Source organism: Adiantum capillus-veneris, chromosome 8 (genome assembly GCF_014529385.1).
Source record: "Adiantum capillus-veneris isolate H3 chromosome 8, ASM1452938v2, whole genome shotgun sequence".
NCBI lineage: Eukaryota > Viridiplantae > Streptophyta > Polypodiopsida > Polypodiales > Pteridaceae > Adiantum > Adiantum capillus-veneris.
The window spans coordinates 124,822,832-124,845,000 of NC_140938.1; positions in this window are offsets into that span (position 1 = coordinate 124,822,832).

The following is a 22,169-nucleotide window of genomic DNA, read 5'->3' on the forward strand; positions in this document are numbered from 1 at the left end:
ATGAAAAAGGAAAGGGAAAGAAAAAGGGATCATGGACCAAGAAGCTAGAAGAAATGTCAAAGAAAATAGCTAAAATAGCCAAAACAAGACCTTCAAGGAAGAAGATGGATATTTGGTGTTCTAAAAATGCAAGATCTAGAGATCACAGATGTGATGAATGATCACAATGCACATATTGCAAGGCCTATGGAATGTCTAGAATGACTGTGGTATACGAATTCATCATATTAAAAAGGGAAAACACCTCTCAATGATCACATTGACAAATCTTGAGGCAGTTAAAGCAGATAGAGCCAGTGGTTCCAAAGATAATGAAACTAGCATAGGTACTGGCAGTGCTGAGGTAGATACCAAGGGGGTTTCTTACTGAGGCAAAGGCATAGGTGACTTCTAGAAAAGAAGCTTAAATTGCTACACATGTGGAAAGTACGATCAATTGCTGATGCTGCCAAACCAGAGGAAATTGAACAGAGGCAGTAGAACCACTACAAGTTAGAGTTGTGACCAGAAGTAAATAATTGAAAAAATTCAAGATGAACCTGAGAAGAAACAAACTGTTGAGATGAAGAAGTGGGAACAACAGAGAGTTGTATGTAAGGCAAAAGTCAAGGATAAGTTAGTTGATAAATGGCAAGAAAAGCGAGAGCTGACAACTAAGATTACAAACAATCTAGAAATCATTATGTATCTTGAACATTCTAACCTAATGAAGTTGTTGTTTCCATTTGCAATTATAGTGAGCCTACTTGTTATTGAAAGAAGATGCCAAAACAATTAGAGTCTTCAAATGCCAAGAAAAATTAGAACCTACAACCTCAGTCTTCAAGGCATCAGGAGGAGCACTCAAGCAAACAACAAAGAAGGCAATATCTAGATTAAATAAATCCATGATAACTGCATTTCACAGTCTGGTCATAGAGGTACGATGAGTAAGATTATACTTGACCAAAGATGGAGCCACTGAACTGATGAAGGACTAGTTAGAGTGTCCATCACAAGGTGAGCTAGCAACCAGACAAGGAAATTCAACTGAGTGGAGTTGTGAAGACAGCCAAGAGGAGAAGACTTCTAGTTGAGATCTCTACTAATAAAAAATACAAAATATATGTAAAGGTCTATGAAAGGATTTAATAATTAACAATAGAACTTGATGTTATCAGATGGACCCTACTAGAGGCTGCAAAGTTTATCAGATAAAAGAAGAAAGCTGAAGCTGAATCAAGAGCAATAGACCTAGCATCCATCAAAGATGATGAGGTTCAACTCATTTAGGCTGACTATAAGCCGAGAAAGGAGTGGGAACCATTATCAAGAGTGATACTGGATGGGAAGCTCGAGTCAACATCCTCGGGAAGCATTTGAGACAGAAACAGGGGATTACTAATTTGAAACCAGCACCATTCAGAGTCAGAGTGGCTGACCATAGGGTGGTTCAAGCTATTGAATTTATTAAAAACATATAGAGCATAGTTGGCAAAGAGAAGTTCAAGACCAGATTCCTAGTCTTAGACATATAGGGAGCCTATGTGATGCTTTTGAATAGACTGTGGCTAAGGACAACTGAAGTAATTCACGACTACACTAACCAGACGTTGACAATTCAAGGATCCAATAGGCAAGAACAAGTAAAGAATAATAATATCAAAATCCAAAAGAAAGCTCTCAGTCCAGAGAAACTATGTAAGAAGTACATCACGAAGAAGATTGAGAAAATACTAGCCTCTATGGATATTCTTCCACTAACAAAGATATATATGATGGACAAGGAGCAGGTTCAAATAAAAAACAGATAGTACCCATATCAATTCACTGAGCTGAACCCTGGGGAAAGATTAGTCCATCTAGATGGTCGGCCATTGGAGCAACATACAAATTTGACTTCAAACCAACCAAAGAAACCAGTCAGCCGAACTCAGATCAAAGGAACCCATCAATTGATCAAATGGAAACACAAAATAAAATATTGGAGTTAAGCAATCCCTTCAATGACTATGTTGCTAGTATTCAGACTGAAAAGGAAGCCGAGTCATTGGATAAACGGAAGGGAGGAGGCCCAAACTGGTTGCTTTCCTATGATTAGGAAGTTAAAGAATGGAATCTCAGCTTAGAGGAGAACCCTTGAATTATCAAAATCAATAAGCATCTAAAGCTTGAGAAAAGAAAAGGCACTGTTCCAAAAATAAAAGGATGTATTTTCCTCAGAACATACTGATCTGAAAGGAGTAGATCCACAAGTGTGCTAGCATCAAATACCATTAGAACCAGATGGCAGACCACCGAGACATAGAGATACAAGATAAACCCAAATTATGCCAAGAAAGTTGAGAAGGAGATGAAAATCTTCTGAAGGCAAGGTTCATAACATAAGCTGCAAGCAGTGGCTGGCTATTTCCAATAGTAGTAGTTCCGAAGAAGAATGGAAAGCTAAGGATATGTGTAGACTACATGAGGCTGAATTCTTAGACCATTTGAAAGACACTTTTCCACAACCCTATATTACTCGATGAGATTGCAAGCCACAAAATGTACAACTTTATGGATGGATACAGTGGCTATAATCAGTCAAAGAATTTATGTACATAGTCATGCCATTTGGACTTTATAATGCTCCAACAACTTTTTAGAGATGCATGATGGAAATATTCATTGAGTTTCTACACAAATTTTTGGCCATATTTGTAGATGATTTCACCATTTTCTCCATAAAAGAAATGTATTTGCTATTTTTGGAGATGGTCTTTGAGAGGTGTAGAGAGAAGAGAATATGTTTGAGCCCCTTCAATCAGTGTCATGATATTGTTGGAAATAGGGTTGCAAGGAAACACACACAACTTGGTGAAGACAAAGAAGCTCATGGCACACAACACAGAGTAGTATTACTTAGTGTGCAATGAATGATAAGATAGCCCTAGAGTGATGGGCGTATATGCAATGCATGGGAGAAAAAACCACCTAGTGAGGGAAAAAATACCCCGACGGTCCTAAGTGTGTTTATACACATCGCTATCACATATGTATGGTAAAAAATTCTCCTGGGAGTGATGCAAATGAAACATAGAGTATAGGGAAATGCCATGCCCTAAGGAAATGATCAGTCCACAAAGGGGAGTAATCCCAAAGCTTTGTGAAAAGCTTCTCAGTTCTCACGAGACAGTGCTTTTGCGAAAAGATCTGCAAGGATGTCCCGTGTTAGCACATAAGTGTTAAAAAAAAGGATCAATCTAAGCTAGGGTGGGTTCAATCTAGTACTTGGCATGATGCATGCGTGTGTGTGTGTGCGTGCCTATAGACAAACAATGTTAAGAAAATTAGGTCCCAAGATGGAATATTGGGCCCATAAACATGATCTTGAGTATAGACAAGGTGATCTCAAGTTCATATTTAGAGCATTGCACTCAAGGAACACATACTTCGATGATTTCCATTGAACTAGAAGGCCCTTTTTATACTTGGTCATACACCATTACATTGCATCTGGGATAGTTTCCCCACTCTCTCCTTCACTCTCTACCAAACACACTACAGTCTTCAGCACCCCCCCTCAAGATACAATCTTTGCACTTCCATGTCCTGTATGCCTACTTTCCTAGTAGCATAGCCCGCACATGGTGCCCCAGATTCCTTTAACCCAACAACGGCTAGCCCAAATCTTGACACGTGCATACATTCATGGGGTTTTACATGCTAAATTAGATTTCAAGTCGGTTCCCATACACAACCGAGTGACGACTCAAAACGAGGGGGGAGGATTTAATCTTTTATATTGGCAAGGGACTGTCTCACTCAGAGCCGGTTAAAGGCCTAAGAGGGTACAGTTATATCACTAAGCAATGAAATTATAATGAGGCTAAAGTAAAGCTATTAATTTTGAAACACACATCACCCTTGTATCCTTGCAATCATGAGCATGTGCGAGCCATAAGGGGGTTTAGACATTGCCAGTGCAATTGCGCGCTTGGTAAGAACACCCATTATTTTTGTATGCCAAATCTAGCTTCACAAGTATCTCATATGTGCACATAGATTCCGCTCTTGTGCACAAGCGGTAAGACATTTGTGTTGATCGTGGAAAAGAAGCTTAGTGAAAAAATTGTAGCACTCATGGAATTTGATGCAAGCACTCGAGCCAGGAAATACAAATTCAGTAGAAGGTGTGGCTCCAACAAAAAGGGATCAAGTATTTTTTGACTAAGGAGGAGTCAAAGCCCAGAAGGATGACAAGAGGAATAGGCAGGGGCCGAGGTGGAGACATAGGACACTTCACCTACCACGGATGTAGACAACCACGACATTTTTCTTGGGATTACCCTCAATATGAGGCAAATTTCATTGGAAGAGAAGAAGAGGAAGAAGAGGAGGAGGAGGAGGAGCAGCCACCAACAAGGACAAAAGATCCACTTTAAACTACTGAGGTAAACAATACCTTTCATTAAAACTCAAGAGGCCCTTTACAAAGGTGTGATTATGTTAATGTGTGTAAAGTGTGATGCTGAGAGTTGGCTAATGAATTTTTAAAAAGTGTGTGGCTATGTGTGAGGAGGAGGAGCCACCAACAAGGACAAAAGATCCACTTTAAACTACTGAGGTAAACAATACCTTTCATTAAAACTCAAGAGCCCCTTTACAAAGGTGTGATTATGTTAATGTGTGCAAAGTGTGATGCTGAGAGTTGGCTAATGAATTTTTAAAAAGTGTGTGGCTATGTGTGCTTGATGCTGAGAGGCAAATAAGGGACCCTTAAAAAAAATAAAAAATGTTGCATGCTCGATGTCTGTCTGTGCTACATACACAATGTCGATACGAGCCCTACGCTACTTGGTAATATCTCTATGTCTGCAAAGCAAGCCAGCCTAGCCTCGAGACTATTTGACACCCCCCCTTGTCAGGTCGGATCAACGGTCCACGATCTTCGAACGATCTTGACTGTCCGTTTATTATTAGGAATAAAAAGATTCCGATTGGTTGAGCATCCGCAACTTGAACCCACCACCTACCACACTGGAAACCAAGGCTCTTCCATTAAGCTATCGCATGTTACTAAAAATGACGGGGTGTGGATCACATGGTGCTCACTAGGTGGTCTCTTTGGGATGCTCGAGGTCACACCATGATCACTTTGAAATAGGTAGGTTCACAAGGTGATCGCATCTTGATTGTGATTCACACGGGGATCACTTGGCAGTCACTTGATGTTCACATCAAGATTACATGAAGTTTACGTGGCGTTCACTTTAATTGTGATCACATAGTGATCACTTGGGGATTAATCCGCCATCGGATGGTGCAAAACCGGTCCCGTCGCCGGGGTGTCAAATAATCCTTGCTCTTGCCGGCAGCCTCGGCCCTGCGTCATCTTACCTTGACGCTCCTTGGATTTCAAAAATTCCTAGTGCTGAGCCAAGTGATCCTTCTGAGGCGAGCAGATCCCTGCTCGAAGCCAGCATGGATGCAGCAAGCCTTGCTTGCTTAGCTTGAGCTTTCTTTTTCAAGTAGAGCTGCCCTCATTCTAGTGGAACGCACAGAACCCAGGGCTCCTTTTTCTCTCCGTTTTTCTCTGTGCAACGATCTGAGCTGTGTGTTATGGGCCCACACACATCAATTAGGTTGCAGCTGGGGCTTTGGTGCAGCTCCATGTAACGTTGATGAGCTGCAGAGTGCGTGAGATATTTGGTGAAGCTTTACGCGATTCTGGGGTTGTTCACAGAGGAAAAAATTTACTCGTTTTCCTCGCTTGCTGAGGTTGTTCACCTCTCTCTCTCTCTCTCTCACACACACACACACACACACACACACACACACACACACACACACACACACACACACACACACACACACACACACACACACACACACACACACACACACACACACCTATTGTCTTCATGCTGTGCAAAGTTCAAATGAAGCTAAATCGACCACTTCCACTCTCTTTTTCTCTCTCTTTCTCACACATATATGGCTTCAAATGAGAATGAACACACACAGCTTTAGGAAAGAAAGACCATAAGTTGTCTCCAAGAAAGTTGCTCGACAAGAAGCAAGATAAATGCTTGTACATACACAAAATCCGTAGAGAAAATGGCAAGGAAATGAAGGTGTTGCAAGGGCTACAAGTAGTGTTAGGGTAGGAAGGCTATGTAAACAATAGGCTCATAATTAACATAACTATCCCTAGAGTAATCAAGAACTTGATTAACAAACCCTATTCTCAATCTAATGAACACCAATATCAATTCTAGCTAACATGCCATGGCTCCGATACCATGTTAAGACAAGGATCAATCTAAGCTAGGGTGGGTGCAATCTAGTGCTTGCATGATACATGTGTGTGTGTGTTCCTACGGACAAATAATGTTACTCAAGAAAATTAGGTGCCAAGATGGAAGCTTGGGCTCATAAACCTGATCTTGAGTAAAGACAAGGTGATCACAAGTTCATAATTAGAGCATTGCACTCAATGAACACAAACTTGGACGATTTTGCATTGAACTAGAAGGCCCTGTTTATACTTGGCCATACACCCTTACATTGCATGTGGGGTAGTTGCACCTCTCTCTCCTTCACTCTCTACCAAACTCACTACAAACTTCAACAATAAGACAAGCTGATCTCTCTTGCTGAGAGTCTCTCTTTGACATAGTGGTAATGCACCTCAATGTGCTTGTGCGAGCATGGAAAACTGGGTTCCTTGCAACTGCCAATGCGCTTTGACTGTCATTGTAGATGATGTTGGCAGTGTGCTGTCCAAAACCCAAATCAGCCATAACGCGTCTGAGCCATACACAATCAACCATAGCTGTGAAGAGTGCCCTTTACTCATCCTCACAACTAAAAGTGGACATAAAAGGTTTCTTCTTGCTCAACCATGATAACACAAACTACCGAGCGTGAAAGAAAAACCACTCGTGGACACTCGCATTTCATAATAACGAGCCCAATCTGAGTTTGAAAAAGCATGTAAATCTAGTATCAATGATCTCCCTCTTGGGGTAAAACAACCCCAGATGTAAAGTGCCACTCAAGTAGCAAAAGATCCTCTTGACAATCTATCATTGCTTAGACCTTGGGCTATGCTTAAATTTGCTGACCTATGAGACTGCAAACTGAATATCTGACCTTGTGTTACATACATAAATAAGGCATCAACAACAATTTGGTAAAGTGACATTGACATGATCACCAACATCATGAAGGGTCATTTTCAAACCTTTTTCCATGGGAGTGGTAATAGGTTTGCAATCCTCAAGTCCAAACTTACATAGCAATGTCTTTATGTAACTTGTTTGACACAAGGCAATACCACCATCACACTGCTTATACTACATGCCTAGGTAATGGTGCAATAGTCCCAAATATTTCATGTTGAAAGTAACATTCAAATCAGCCTTAAATTCAGCAATATGTGCCTCATTCGAACCAGTGATAAAAAAATAATCCACATATAGAACAATGATGAGAAGTACATCGCCCTTACATTATGCATACAAAGTGCTTTCTGCTGGACTGTGACAAAAGCCTCGCTTAACCAAATAAGTGTCAGGTTTCTCATACCAAGCACGAGGAGATTGCTTCAACCCATAAAAAGCTTTTTTACATTTGCACACTTTATCTTCTTGCCCTTTAATGAAAAATTGTGAGGCTATGCTACATAAACTTCCTCAAATATGTCACATTCAAGAAAGTAGTAACAATATCTGACTACTGTACATCCTATCCAAAATGAGCTACCAATGCATATAGTTAACCCACAGTAGTCATATGATAAGTGGGAGAAAAAGTATCTTCATAATTTATGCCTTTTGTTGTGCATAACCCTTTGCAACAAGTCAAAACTTATAGCAATTAATGTCACCATCCGGCTTGCATTTCAACTTGTAGGCCCACTTTGTACCAATGGCCTTTTTGCGAGGAGGAAAATCACATAAAGTCCATGTGTCATTTTCTATAAGGGTGCATCATATTCTGATTGCATGGTAGTCATCCAACTTTTTGAATTTTGTGCTTCATCAAAAGGCATAGGTTCCTCAACATCACATAAGCTGGAAAAAACCAAAGGATAACAACCTGATGCATAAGATGCATGGCAAGAACCTGAATGAGTATGACTAGACAAAGGTGCATCCAATTTACTGTCACGCAAAGTATGCACCAACCATTTTGGCATACCTCTAGCCTGCTTATTCTCATCCCTTTCCACATCAAGTATATAATGTACATCTGCATCAATAATAGTCTGATCTGTAACATTTTCAGAAACCCCCATAGGCTATACATTTGCCTCATTGGAATTTACATTCAAATTTTCACCGCAACAAAATGTCATAAATGTCTTGTGAGCTTATGTTACTATCTCTAGTACATGGCAACAAGGGTTGTATAGAATCCTCCACAAACACAATATCCCGTGAAACCAAGATACACTTTGTTTGTGGATGGTACAACCTATAACCTTTGCTTTTAGTATTATAGCAAGCAAAAATTATATGGTAGCCTTATCATCCAATTTTCTACGCTACATTTGTGGCACCAAAGAATAAGCCAAACAACCAAAAACGTGCATATGATCAATAGATGGATTTCTATCATGCCATGCTTCATAAGGAGTCATAAACTACAAAGCTTTCATAGGACATCTGTTAAGTCCATAAGTAACACACATGATGGCATGAAGCCAAATTGAATGTGGCAAATCTTAAATCGTGACTATACATCGTGCCATATCTGTAAGCGATCTATTTTTTCTTTGAGCAACACCATTTTGTTGAGGTGTGTACGAAACTATACATTGGTGTTTTATCCCGTGACTAACAAGAAACACATTAAAATCATGAGACATATACTCCCCCCCCCTCAATCTGAAGGGAGGATGTTCATGATACATTTAGAGACATTTTCAGCCATATCCAAAAATTGCTTCAACCACATAAACACTTTGGAATTTGCCTTAAGCGGATACACCCATGTATGCATGGAGTAATCATCAATGAAATTCACGAAGTAAAGGTAATTGCCCAAGGACGGAATTTGCATGGGCCCTAAAAAATCACTATGCACAAGCTGCAACCTTCATGTAGTCCTAGTTGAACCATCCTTTGGAAACTTTGAACGCTACATCTTACCCAAAATAAAGCCTTCACAAACATGCTTCACAGGTGCTGTAAGAGGTGACAAAGAAGGAACCATATTAGATTTCTACCAATGCAGCAAGATGGCAAAATTCAGATGCTCAAAACGTGCATGCCAAAATTTTGCATCTGAAACAACCTTTGAATCTACAACTGCATTTGCAAAATTCTACCCACACTTGTCATACAAAGTGAGCTTATACAACCCACGACATAAAATGCCAGATGCAACAATTTCATCACCAAAACAAAGATCATGAATTGTACATCTGTTATCCATAAATTTGACAACAAGACCAAGTCTAGCAACTACAAATACAGACAAAAAATTCTTCTTGATCCCATGTACATAAAGTGAATCAACAAGTGTGAAAGAAGCACCATTGGTAATAGTTAGCACAATCTTTTCAACTCCCTTGACTGGATAAGAGACATTGCTAGCATAAGTGATTGTATTCCCATGAGGGACATCCTCGAGAGAGGTAAACAAGTCACAAAGAGAGGTAATGTGCTTTGTAGCACCACTATCGAAGTACCACACATGAGCATCACCCAAAAATATCAAGTCATAAACAAATAACAAGCGTTTAGAATCTGCAACCAACAATGTTTTACGACTTATAATTTATTGGGAAATATCTTGAGCTTCCATTCATCAAGCGCATGGAACGCCAAGAGTACACGTGTTGAACAATGGCCACTGTTCGATTGACTCTATGGTTCATGAAACCAAGAAGTCTCCCCTTCCAATGTTATCTTTTAGGGAATATTTAAAGGAGTTTTGCAAAGCCTTTTTAGATGACCTTTGTGTTTATTCTTCGTGGAAAGAACATCTATCATGTTTACGAAAAGGTTTGAAAGGTGTAGATTGTATCGCATCTCATTGAACCCTTTCAAATGCCAATTTTGGGTTAAGCATGGAGTCATTTTAGGGCATATTGTGTCCAATAATGGGATTTCCATATATGAAACCAAAATTAAAGCCGTTGATAATTTACCACCACCTACAAACTATAAGGGAGTTTAAAGCTTCATGAGGCATGTTGGTTATTATCGACAGTTTATTTTAAACTTTGCTGAGATAGCTCGTCCGTTGTACAAGCTTCTTATCAAGTTTCACTAGACCAAGGAGTGTGACCATGCGTATGAATTATTAAAAAGGGCCCTGACAAGTGCTCCAATCCTACGAGTCTCCGATTGGAACGTAATTTTCCATGTGCATATTGACACATCAAACTTTGCTATTGGGTGTGTTTTAGCTCAGCCAAGAGAACATAAATTGGACTACGCCAGTAGCTTTGCAAGTTACCAACTGAATGATGATGAGAGGAACTACACCACTACATAGCGGGAAGGTTTAGCTATGATTTATGCGGTAAAGAAATTTTGCTATTACCTTCTTGCCAACGAGTTTTTTTAAAAAAGATTGATCCGTTGTTGTATCTAGTAAACAATTCATGTTTCACAGGAAGAATTACACGATGGTTATTAATTCTTCTTGAGTTTGATTTTATCGTCGTGGTGAGACCGAGAAAAGACATGTCACGGCTGATCATTTGTCTCGCATATCCAATGGTGAAGCCCCTACTGAAATCGAAGATGAATTGCTCGATACTTCCCTATTCTTGATTTAAACTATGCATGAATGGAGCGAGAAGATTGTAAACTTTTTAGTTAATGGCTTTCCATCCAAGGATCTTCCTAAGGATATAGCTTGAAAGCTACTAAAGGAATGCGAACCTTATTCTCTCATTGCAAGTACTCTCTACAAGCTAGGGTAGGAAGATATTCTTAGACGATGTGCTCGTGAGGATGAGTATTTGTACATACTACAAGAAGCACATGTAGGCATAGCCGAAGGACATTTTTTAGGAGAACTAACTGCTAGGAAGGTGTTGCAATCAGGTTGTTGGTGGCCAACCCTTATTCAAGGATGCATCACTTTTTGCAAGGGGATGCGATGAATGCGAATGTTATAAGACCACACAATAGAAGGAACGGATGCCCTTACATCCTATTAAAGTGACCCAATCATTTGAAAAATGGGTTTTAGACTTTGTAGGCCCAATTAGACCGGCGGCCTGTAACACCCAATCCTGATATATTATTGTTGCGACTAACCATGTGACAAATTGGACAAAAGATAAGGCGACACGCAAGGCTGATGCAAGGTCAACCGCTAAGTTTCTCTTTGAAAACAATATTACGTGATTTGGTTGTCCCTTTGAAATTGTGAGTGATAATGGCACTCATTTTATAAATAAAGTGATAAAGGAACTCACAACAAGCTTCATGATATCCCACTAAAGTTGACACCTTATTATCTACAAGCAAATGGCTAAGCTAAGAGTACTTACAAGAATTTAATTTCTATCTTGACCAAGACGGTAGAGGCTCATCGCACAGATTGGGATTTGAAATTAACATCAGCTCTATGGTCTTGTTGTACTGCGTACAAAGTGTCTGTTAATTGTACACCATTCAAGATGGTATATGGCCAAGAAGTTGTTATGCCATGGGAGTTTGTCATTCCTAGTCTTTGAGTAGCTTCAGAAAAAGGTTGGGATGGTAACCCTTTAGTTGAGCATTTATATATCCTTGAGTGGTTAGATGAAGAGAGGCAATTGGCTGTGCAAAATGCACTTGTGGAGAAGGATAGGCAAAAGAAATGGTTTGATCCTCATTTAAAGAACAATGATATCAAGGTTGGGGACAAAGTTATTATGTATGGAGTGTGTAATGAGAAGAAAATACTGAAATATGCGGGAACATGACCATATAGAGTATGCAAAATCACCCCACAAGGAACCATTTGTGTGGAAACTCTTGATGGAGTGGAAACCATTGGATTCCTCAATGAGAGTAAATTTAGAAGATACTATGATCCTTTAGGCCAAGAGGACTACATGCCATTTATAAAAAACAGGCAGCCAAGGCACAAGCATAAACAAAAAGGATACAAGCGCAAGCCGAGGTTCAAGAGCGACAACAACGTGTTAGGCACCAAATTGGGAGTTACACATGCATTTCAAGTTGAATTAGAGAATGATTTGAAAGATTTTGACCCACCTCTACGATACCCCATCAAGCTAAATAGCACCTATGGGAAAATGCTATAAAAATCTTTATTGGACACAGGTGCTAAACATAATCTTTTATCCTATGGAGTGTAGCATCAGTTAGGAAAGTCATCTTTATCCAAAAGTACCATCCAAATCAAGGGTATTAACAAGAAGAAAACTAAGGTTTTTGGAATCTTGCACACTCCTACTACTTATGACAACGCGACAGTGGCTCAAAGCTTTTTGGTCATGCCTGTGGGTGCTATGGAGGGCAACATAAACCTGGGACGTAAGTGGAGGTTTGCAACCAAGTGTACTATACATTGGGGAACGTGGAGTATCACGACACATGAAAAAACTCTCAGTCCTGCCACTCAAGCAACAGTCCATGAGTTATTAACGCCCGAGGGAACACAGAATGGAACATTGCATATTCAAGAGGTTGAAATATCTATCCCTATGGCACAACCCTTTGGAGCTTCAACTTCCGTGGTTGAAATAAAGAATGAGGCATCCAAGACTCAACATGATTTGTCAAGGGCAACATACAAATGGTTCGCTAAAGCTTCGTTAACAACCACTTTTGATGCTTAATCTGGTTCAAAATAAAAGCCTCGTAAGAGATGCCCCACTCGCACCAAGAAATGCAAGAATATGTTACGATGGATTCCTAAATGACTATTGGAAGCCCAAGGCTACTATGATGGAAAAGATCAAATCTGGGTACCTTAACGTACCTTGTGTTCTCCCATGTCACCTAATAAAGATCCATGTAGGCCAAATCCTGTAACTCCAAAACGATTTGAAGACCACGGAATGCTACACACCCATTCTAGAGCTAGTTTGGGTACCAAATAAAGAACGATTTGTTCCACCTAGCTCAGGAATAGGAAAGTCGAATGAAGCTTCCAGCTCTTCACGTAGTTCATCTACGGAAATACAACGTTCGACACAACCTCCACCTGCCATTGTACAAATCCACACAAACAAAAAAGATTCCGTACCTCCAATTATGAGTTCATCACCTGAAGCAACTTCTCAAGTAAGATAATGGTAGAGTACCTTACCACCCTTACAACTTGATGAATCACATAAGGTGGCAAAATCCCATTGGTTAAAATCTTTTCCCACCATTACAACTTGGAACAATTGGTTTCAAAATGTGACGACAACTTTCCAAAAGGTATGATCTACCTAAGGAAGGGGGGAGTACTTACTAACAATCATTATTCAATTGCTTCCCTCTTAAACTCCCTCCCAGACCCTTAACTTCAAAATATTAGGGAATGTATATATATAGTCCTATACTATAGCAACCAAAAAAAAAAAAAGGAGAGGATGAAAACAGTAAATGAGCAAGAGCGACTAACAACGAGAATGCACCCTATAGAACCCAACACATATTCCAAATGCACCATGTCACATCAAGCAGCACAAGAAAGCATGTTTTAAAGACCTAGAAAAATCTATCCGTGTTTCCAGAGATGGCTAGTTGACCAGAGGCATGTGCTTCTATTTTTTATGAAAGGTACCCTTTTTCTTTTTCTCAAGTGTTTCACATATGCTACCCTATACTTTCTGGTGAATGGGATTGGTAAAGAGACTCGCATGTGAGAGGAAATTTTAGTAGTTAGAATGGCTAATACGTCTATGGACTACTAGTGACCCGTACCCAGTAATGAATGTTTATCCTGTGGCACATGCCTATTATTTTGCACAAGATGAGTATGCACGCATATCAAAGTTATTGATTAACATATGTGCACACAAAGATGATGAAGAATCTGAGGAAGACTATAGCCTAATTGACAATGATTTTGTTTATCTAGATGATGAGGATAGAGGCCTAGCCTTAGGGATGCCACCCTGTCCCTATATTATCTTTTTCCCTTGATTCCATAAGTGATGACAAATAGGTCGGTTAGGGGTCTAGATTTTGTTTCCACTTGTTTTCCAAGAGTTTTGGTCTTTTCACACTGACATGCCTCCTAGAGGTATAGTGCCTTGTTTGTTAATATTGTTGTGTAGAATTGTATGGATCTCCGTCGACATGGTTGAGAATATTTGCTTCGATGAAACGAACAACTCCATACCTCTAGGTGTACTACTTTCCATGATTCATGTTGGTGGATATTTATAATTACTGATTGTGGTTTAATGACTTGATTAAGTGCATTTAGTTATGTTTTGTTATCTGCCATTATAGCTATATAAATTTGTCTTTCCTTAGGTTGATGGACTGGAGTTTAGTCTTATGGATGAGCCTTGAGGTTAGGTAGACGTGACTTTCGCTTAACTCATTTACTTGACCACTAGTCCTAGTTAGTAAAATTATTTGGGTGTTTGAGACCTTAAGATTATTTTAGGCATAGAGAAGCTTGCTCACTTCAACAACAAAATAAACTAGTGAGAATACAAAGGACATGGAAGCAAAAAGAAAAAGTACCACAAAGGTCAAATATTAAGCTAGAAGAGAAATCCCGGCTTGATTTGGTAACGCACATGTATTGTCTATGGTACTAGAGCCCTCGAGGTTCCTAGTGTGGGAGCTAAAAGACCCGGACATACAAAATAAGTACACACGGCAAATAAAAGAGAAACAAATGACATGAAAAAGACTTCCATTAAGCTTAAAATGAAAAATTCAAGCTCTTGTCTGGAGTTGTGAGAGTTAGTTGGCTAATCAAAGTTGAAAAAAAACAATTGGGAAATCTTGCATTTAGATAATCTTTTAAACTTTGCTACTACTAGAGTAGTTGTTTTAACCTTAGCCATACTTACCTAATTGATAGATTCATCCATAAGCCCAAAACTCTTTCTTGATTAATTTCATCAAAGTACAATTTATTCGTCCTTAATGGCAGTGTAGCATTTCATAATTCCTGAAAATTACTCATGTCTTCATGTAATTTATATGTCCCTCATGCTTTATTGCCAAAAAGTTCCGCTTGCATACTCTCATAGTGAATTTTTTGTGCAGACAATCTATCCTATATGCTCTACCACCTTGACAAATGCGCCTCACCTCACTAGCTTATGAGGACAGAATCTACATCAGGAAGGGGGGCATGTTAATCCATGATGCCTACCATTATTATTTAGTGCATATGTTTAGTCATGGGCCAGGCTTGTCGATCCAAGAGGTTTATAGTAAAAGGCTGGGGATCGCCGATGAAAGCAGCTCACCAGACCCATTTAGTGGTATATGATCTCTATCATTTAGCAGCCTAGCTTTTGGCTATAAAAGCATCATGTATATTGAACATTATAAGCTGATGCATTGTCATGTTACTTTAGCATTTATATTGAGTCTACCTTAAATTCATATTGTGATTAATAACATCGTGTTAATTATCATGAATGCTACTAACACGCATCCACCCTAACCTTATCCCCAACATCTCCCTCTCCTCCATTTTTCCCTCCATCTTGGATAAGAGAGAAGGTGAGAATAAGCTGATTTTCAGCCACACACGCTTGCATGAACATGCTCACACACTGCATGCACTCACACATGCACATCTTTCATTGAATAATCATGTCAAGAATTGGCATCATCACTCCTCGATGAAGATCTCGACAAGAATGACGACGACCATGACTTGGGGGGTGCACTATTCAGTAACCCCCCATATAACGTGTGTTCGTTGGGTAATTAAAAAACCCATTTTTTAACATGTTTGAATGAATAAAATGACCCCTTATTTCAGGAAAAGTTTCCAAAATTGAATATAAAAACCCATTTTTCTAATGTAACTCTGTTAAATTGCCTTATTTTTTTGCATTTTAAAACCCCACCTGTTGGACTCACGTGGTACATTAATATGATCACATAGTGCACCCCCCAAGGACCATGATGACAACAACTAAAGCGCACGACTATGACTGTAGACAATGCGACAAAGCTAAAGGCGTACTTGGACAAGCGTTGCATCACCAAATCAAGCGTCAACAAACATACCACAACCCGCTTGCACAAGAATTTGGTGTCGTCTCATCACTTAAAAATTGCTTATTTATACTCTACCTATCATCACCCTTACCTCTTCTTATTTTTACTCTACCTATCATCACCCTTACCTCTTCTCCTGTAATTTCAAAACCCAAAATTCATTATATATTTGCTTCTTTCTCTAGCGATGTCCACCCACCAAGCAAAGAGCATCGAGCCTACATCATCATCCCTAAATAACACTAGGAAAATGGTCTTCCTAGTGGGGTTGGGCCATGTGCCATGGCCCTCTTTGTTTGGCTATAAAAATTGTGGAAGATTCGACCTCTCCACCTATATAAGGAGGGTTGGAGGTCACTCTCAGGGACATGGTTACCAACACGAGATCATCAAGTACACACCATCATCATCACAGTACCACTTTTAGTGAGATAAATCACCAAAGAACACAACACTGCAATGACATGATCTATGACATGAGACACAAGAGAGGAAGCATGGAAACATAGTGGGATGCATGACCACACACACCACATGCACTCCCACAAAAAAATCATGCACTAAGGTAGTAGGCAAGTGCTTGAAGGCACCATGAGCACTCTAGGCTTGGGTGTCTACTAAGTAAAATTTTCTTATATCACATGGTTTCACGAAAATGGATCTTAATTACCCCTTATACCCCTCTTGTACCCATGAAAATGTAAATTTACAAGAAATTAAAATCCCTAGTTTCAAGTGACATAGACCATTTGCATGTGCACACATATCACTGTGCTGAGTGTGCTTCTCGTACTCCATGTATCATAAGTGTTTTCGCATTGGCTTAGCTAGAAGGTGTGTCATTTCTATAATCTTGGCCATCCGTACCTGCATCCTAGCCATGTCCAAAGCTAGGTGGTGCCCCTACTATGTATCTATTGGGATGGGGCTATTGTGCATACTCTTGGTGTAGAGACCACTAGCTCTGTTTTGCACTTATACCTCTCACTGTTAGCCAGTCAATGAGTGCCAACAGAGGAGGTGAAGAAAGGACGGTGAGTTTTTCTTTTGAGAACCGCATCAACACTCTCACATCAATCAGATTTTATGTATCACCAAGGGTTTTCTCTCCAAAAATCAAAGAAGGGCCATCAACTAGATCAATTGCAAAGTCCAAGCCACAAAAAATAAATCATCTGGTGGAAGAAAGCGGACCTACACTCTCTCTAGGCCTGGAGAGTTCAAGTGAATTCTGACCACCCAAGCGTTGTCGTTGCATGCAAAATCGGAAGCATGCCAAATGAGAAGCCGATTGAGGTACACTCTTCCCACCTAGTCTGTTTTGACCCTACTATGTAGGATAATGTGAACTTCATTAAGTGGTTGAGGCCTATGATGGAAGTGTTGCCCTGTCAACACCTAAGCTATGCAAGTATAGTAGTTGAGTCCCTACTCTTCTATACCTAGTATGGATGATACAATGGGCTTGAAGTATTTCCTTTCCATTTCTTAAAACATATGCATGTACACTAATAGGGAAATATTTTACCAACAGAACATTGTTTTCCTGTTTGGAGCAGAAATGCTAGGAGAAATCCTTAGATCCCCATGTCCTCTTATCCTACCTATCCTCGACTACTATCCCCATTTTTTATTGGAATGGGATCGTGATAGCTAAGGTGGGTGATAGACAAACATTGTGCACATGTGTGAGAGTGTGTAGGCTAGATTGTTACTCAAGCAAATTATTAGGCTCCAATATAAATTAGCTTGGACTCATAAACATGATCTTGGACTCAAGCAAATTATTAGGCTCCAATATAAATTAGCTTGGACTCATAAACATGATCTTGAGTAGTTGGTTAGCCCATCAAAATCTCATCAAGGAAAAAGACATGTAACGCAAACTTGGAATGATTGTTTATTCATGAAAGGAGATTCAGATAGCTCTAGAGCCTCACACCTTTACATGTGGGATAATTCATCCTCGTCTCTCATTCACTCACACTCTAGTGACTCTAGTACAAAGCCCATATCTTACAATCCTCCCCTTGGGGTTTGAACTAGGATAATACACTGAAGATTCTATATCCAATAAGGTTGACACATGGTATCCACCTAGGATGTCAACACGTATCCACAAAGGATGACAAAAGAAGTCCTCCCCTTGAAGTAGAGATGCTAGAGTATGTCCTCATAGTAGACAAGGTTGTTCTTGCCTTTGTATTTGTATTCTTCTTTGTCCTTCACCACATGATTTGATCCTCTTACAGGTTTCTTTCCTTTGTAGCTTATGTTGCTGCTACCACTGCTACTTACTCCATTTTTGTTGCCTCCACTTGAGTAGCATCGAGAAGGAGGATCCCCTGTCCTACCACATTTGTTGCAAGATTTGTCGGTGTAGCAATCATTTGCTACATGTCCATACTTCCACAATCATAACACTTCTTTACATTTGATGATGATGATGTGACAAAATCTCCTCCTAATGATGTTGATGAGCCCTTTTTCTTCTTCTCTTCTACTTGAAGTGAATTAATGGCATCTTGTAATGCTGGACCTGGTTCTTTCTCTTCAAGGATGGTGACTAAGTGGTCATAAGATGGTGGAAGTGCACTCAAAAGCACGATCACTTTGTCATCTTCTAGTACATCATACTTGATGTAAGTAATTTGGGTTATGATGTTTTTAAGTCTATTGACCAAGCTAGTTATATCCTCTCCTTCATACATTGTAGTTTTGTAAATTTTTCTTTTAAGGACCACTTTACTTCTTTTTGCTCTAGCTCCAAAGTTTTCTTCAAGAACAACCCATGCTTTATGTGAACTTGTACATGCATCAATGAAGTGGACATAGTTGTCGTGAAGTGTGGTGATAATGATCCCAAGTGCTTGTTCATCCTTTTCTATAGCTTGTCCACTAAATGTCCTAGTATGCACTCCCTCTTGATCATCTAGTTACACTTTGACCGCTCTCTATAATGTCTTCTTCATCAAGTATCATTTACCATGTGTGGAATACTTCCCCATTAAATTTCTCTACACCCTTCTCACTTATTGTGCCAAAAGAGGGGTCTTAATGCTTTGAGACTCTCCAACATCAGTGTCTGCCTCTTTACACAAGCACAATTATGAAATCATCACCATAAGCAAATATCATAATATTCATTGCGAGTATTGTGCTTGGTTGATAAAATTTGGAGTTTAGTGAGTGTGTGTGTGTGTGTGTGTGTGTGAGAGAGAGAGAGAGAGAGAGAGAGAGAGAGAGAGAGAGAGAGAGATTTTTCTTTATGTGATTCTCCTCTTCAGCAGCGATGAAGCCCCTCTTCACAATAAGTGATTTTGAGCGTGCTTGATAAAGGCCTTTTGAGGCTTACGTTGTTGCGACCAAATTTGGTCGGTTCATGGACAAGTGAGAAGCAGGTACATGTGAGAAAGTAGATGGGTGGTATAGTACTTGGATTGTTGCTTGATGCAGGATATAGTAGACCTAACCGAGGAATGTATGTCAAAGGAGGAATTCGACAGGTCTATCAAGGTCTTCAAGCTTTGCTAATAGGGAAAGCTAATAAGTGCTAAAGGTTTTTTGCGTGCTTCAATGCTAAGATTTAGCAATTTTTCAATTGGAAGCCATGAAAGTTGAAGTTTGTTGGCAGTCGAGAGGATTGTGCTATTCTTGGTAGTGAAGATCTTGAGGAGCGTTTTCTTAAAGTGGATTATGATCAGTTGTGGTCGGTTGCAAAATTGATTATTATTATAAAGCTTCTTGCAGGGCAAAGCTAGAAGCGAAGGTGATGAGGAGCTAAGCTTAGTGCCAGAAATTGGGGGTGATGGTGAACGTGGGAAATGAGGCCAAGCTAGCATTTTTTTAAGAGAATCCAGAATTAGCATAAAGCTAATACAAGAAAAGTGGAACTGGGATCAAGGAACGGGACTATAGACTGCATGAGTTGAAGGCAATGTGTGGAGGGGGTTGCATGCACAAAGGGGGACACCAATTGCAGAGAAAAAAGGGAGAGTGCCATCTAAGGGGTACAGAGAGCAAGTCTATAGAGTGTCTAGAGAGGAGTCAACGTAGGAGTTAGGACCAGAAGCATCATGTGTAGGACAAGGCACAATCTGTGTGCATGCCAAGAAGGGTGAAAAGAAGGTGTTTGATATGTGTCTGGTAAACATCTGAATGGAGGAGGCGAAGAGGACAAAGACCCAAGAAAACCCCCCCAGATACCCAACAAAGATATAGGATAAGTGCAATATGAGCCCCCCCAAAACCCAATGAGAAAAATGGAGGGAACTTTAAGATAAAATAATGTGCTCAATGACCACTGCCAAGGAGCGCTTGAGTGGTTGGAATATAGAAACACTTGCAAATAACAAACACGACAGAGATACAAAGATGGTGAAGATTTGTAACAAAATGTTATAGTGAATGCTTGCGAACTGACACAATGGGAATATACACAAATTGTGTCTATATTATGATGTCTGAACGTAAATCGCTTTTACAAATATTTGCTTTGTTTTTATACCAAAATGGAGCGAAGGAGAGAAAAATTATGTTTGAAATTGTTGCGTCGAAAGTCGAAACTCGGTGCCGAAATTCAGAGTGATTCTTACGACCCTCGAGGATTTAATTTTACAAAGACTCACTATTTTTGTTAAATTACAACTTTTCACGGAGGTTTGCTACGAGTGGCTATATGAAAATGACAGTGCGTGAAGTGTGCAAATAGCTAAGCAAGAAGTCTTCACTTTAATGGTGATGGTTGTGCCGTCGCTTGTGCACGGTAGTCAAAGCTTCAATGGCCGTCTTTGCAATAATGCTTGAAATCTGCGAGTGAACTAAAAAATAGTGGGAGAGCACCTCTCACTGGTTGACGGTGAGCCACTCTCTCCCCTTTAATTTAGATGCAACTTCGCTCTCTCTCACTCACGATTTTGGCGCTTTCATGCTCTCTCTCAACTTCTCTCTCTTCCTCTCGGACCCAAGTTTGTTTGTGCTCAATGCAAATCCCTTTCTCTCTTCCAATAACTCCTTTTTTATCTTTCTAGCCTGCACGGAGAGATTCTCTCTCTGACTCTCCCTCTTTCGTGTGGGGGAACTCCCCTTGTATATTTTAGTTAATTCAAAGCTCTTCTTTTTTTAAAAAACCCTCTCTCCCTAGCTCTGTCGACGTGCAGCAAGGGGAAACCCTCTCTCTCTCTTCGACTTTCTCACACACAGCAGGGGTAAGGGCTCGCTCCTTCTCTCTCTGTGGTTCTCGGCAGCACACAGAGGAGCCCCCTTTCTCGTTTACAGCAGGTCCGAACCCTCTCTCTCTTTGGTTCTCGGCAGCACACAGAACGAGGGTCTCTTCGTCGAATCCTCAGCCAGACCCTCTCAGGCACTCTCTCTCCCTCTTCAAATTACTGCAGAGAGGCAAACTCTCTAGTTCTCTTTCTCCTTACTCTCGGTAGCAATTTCACAGGGAGAAACTCCCTCTCTCTCTCTTTGATTTCACTCAGAGAAACTTCTTCTCTCTCTTAAATTACTCAGAGAAACTCCCCCTCTCTTCAAATCACTCAGAGAGGTTCCCTCTCTTTCTCTTTCTTCGATTTCAACAGGGCCGAGCCCTCGACTCCCCTTTTTGGTTTGCAACAGGAAAATACACACACACAATACACAATGTATGCTCTCAAGAAAATTCTCACAAATGCTCACAGCTTGCTTCCCCAGCAGCAGTCGGCCCGCACAAATGGAACCCCATCTCCCTCTTCTCTCTCGCATGAGCAGACACGAGCCTCTCAAAGGCATCCCTTCATTTTACTTTATTTTGTTATTATGCCTGCTCTAAAAACTCCAACCCTTCATTTTACTTTATTTTGTTATTATGCCTGCTCTAAAAACTCCAACGATATAACTTTGTAAATGGAATGAGCACTTGAAATTAAAATGTACACTACAAGCATCATTTTGGTATTTCTGGGTGATCTTTGTCGCGACGATCATTTGCGGTCTTAGTGTAAACTTTGAGTTTCTCGAGCACTGTAAAAACGACCAACCTTCCTCGAT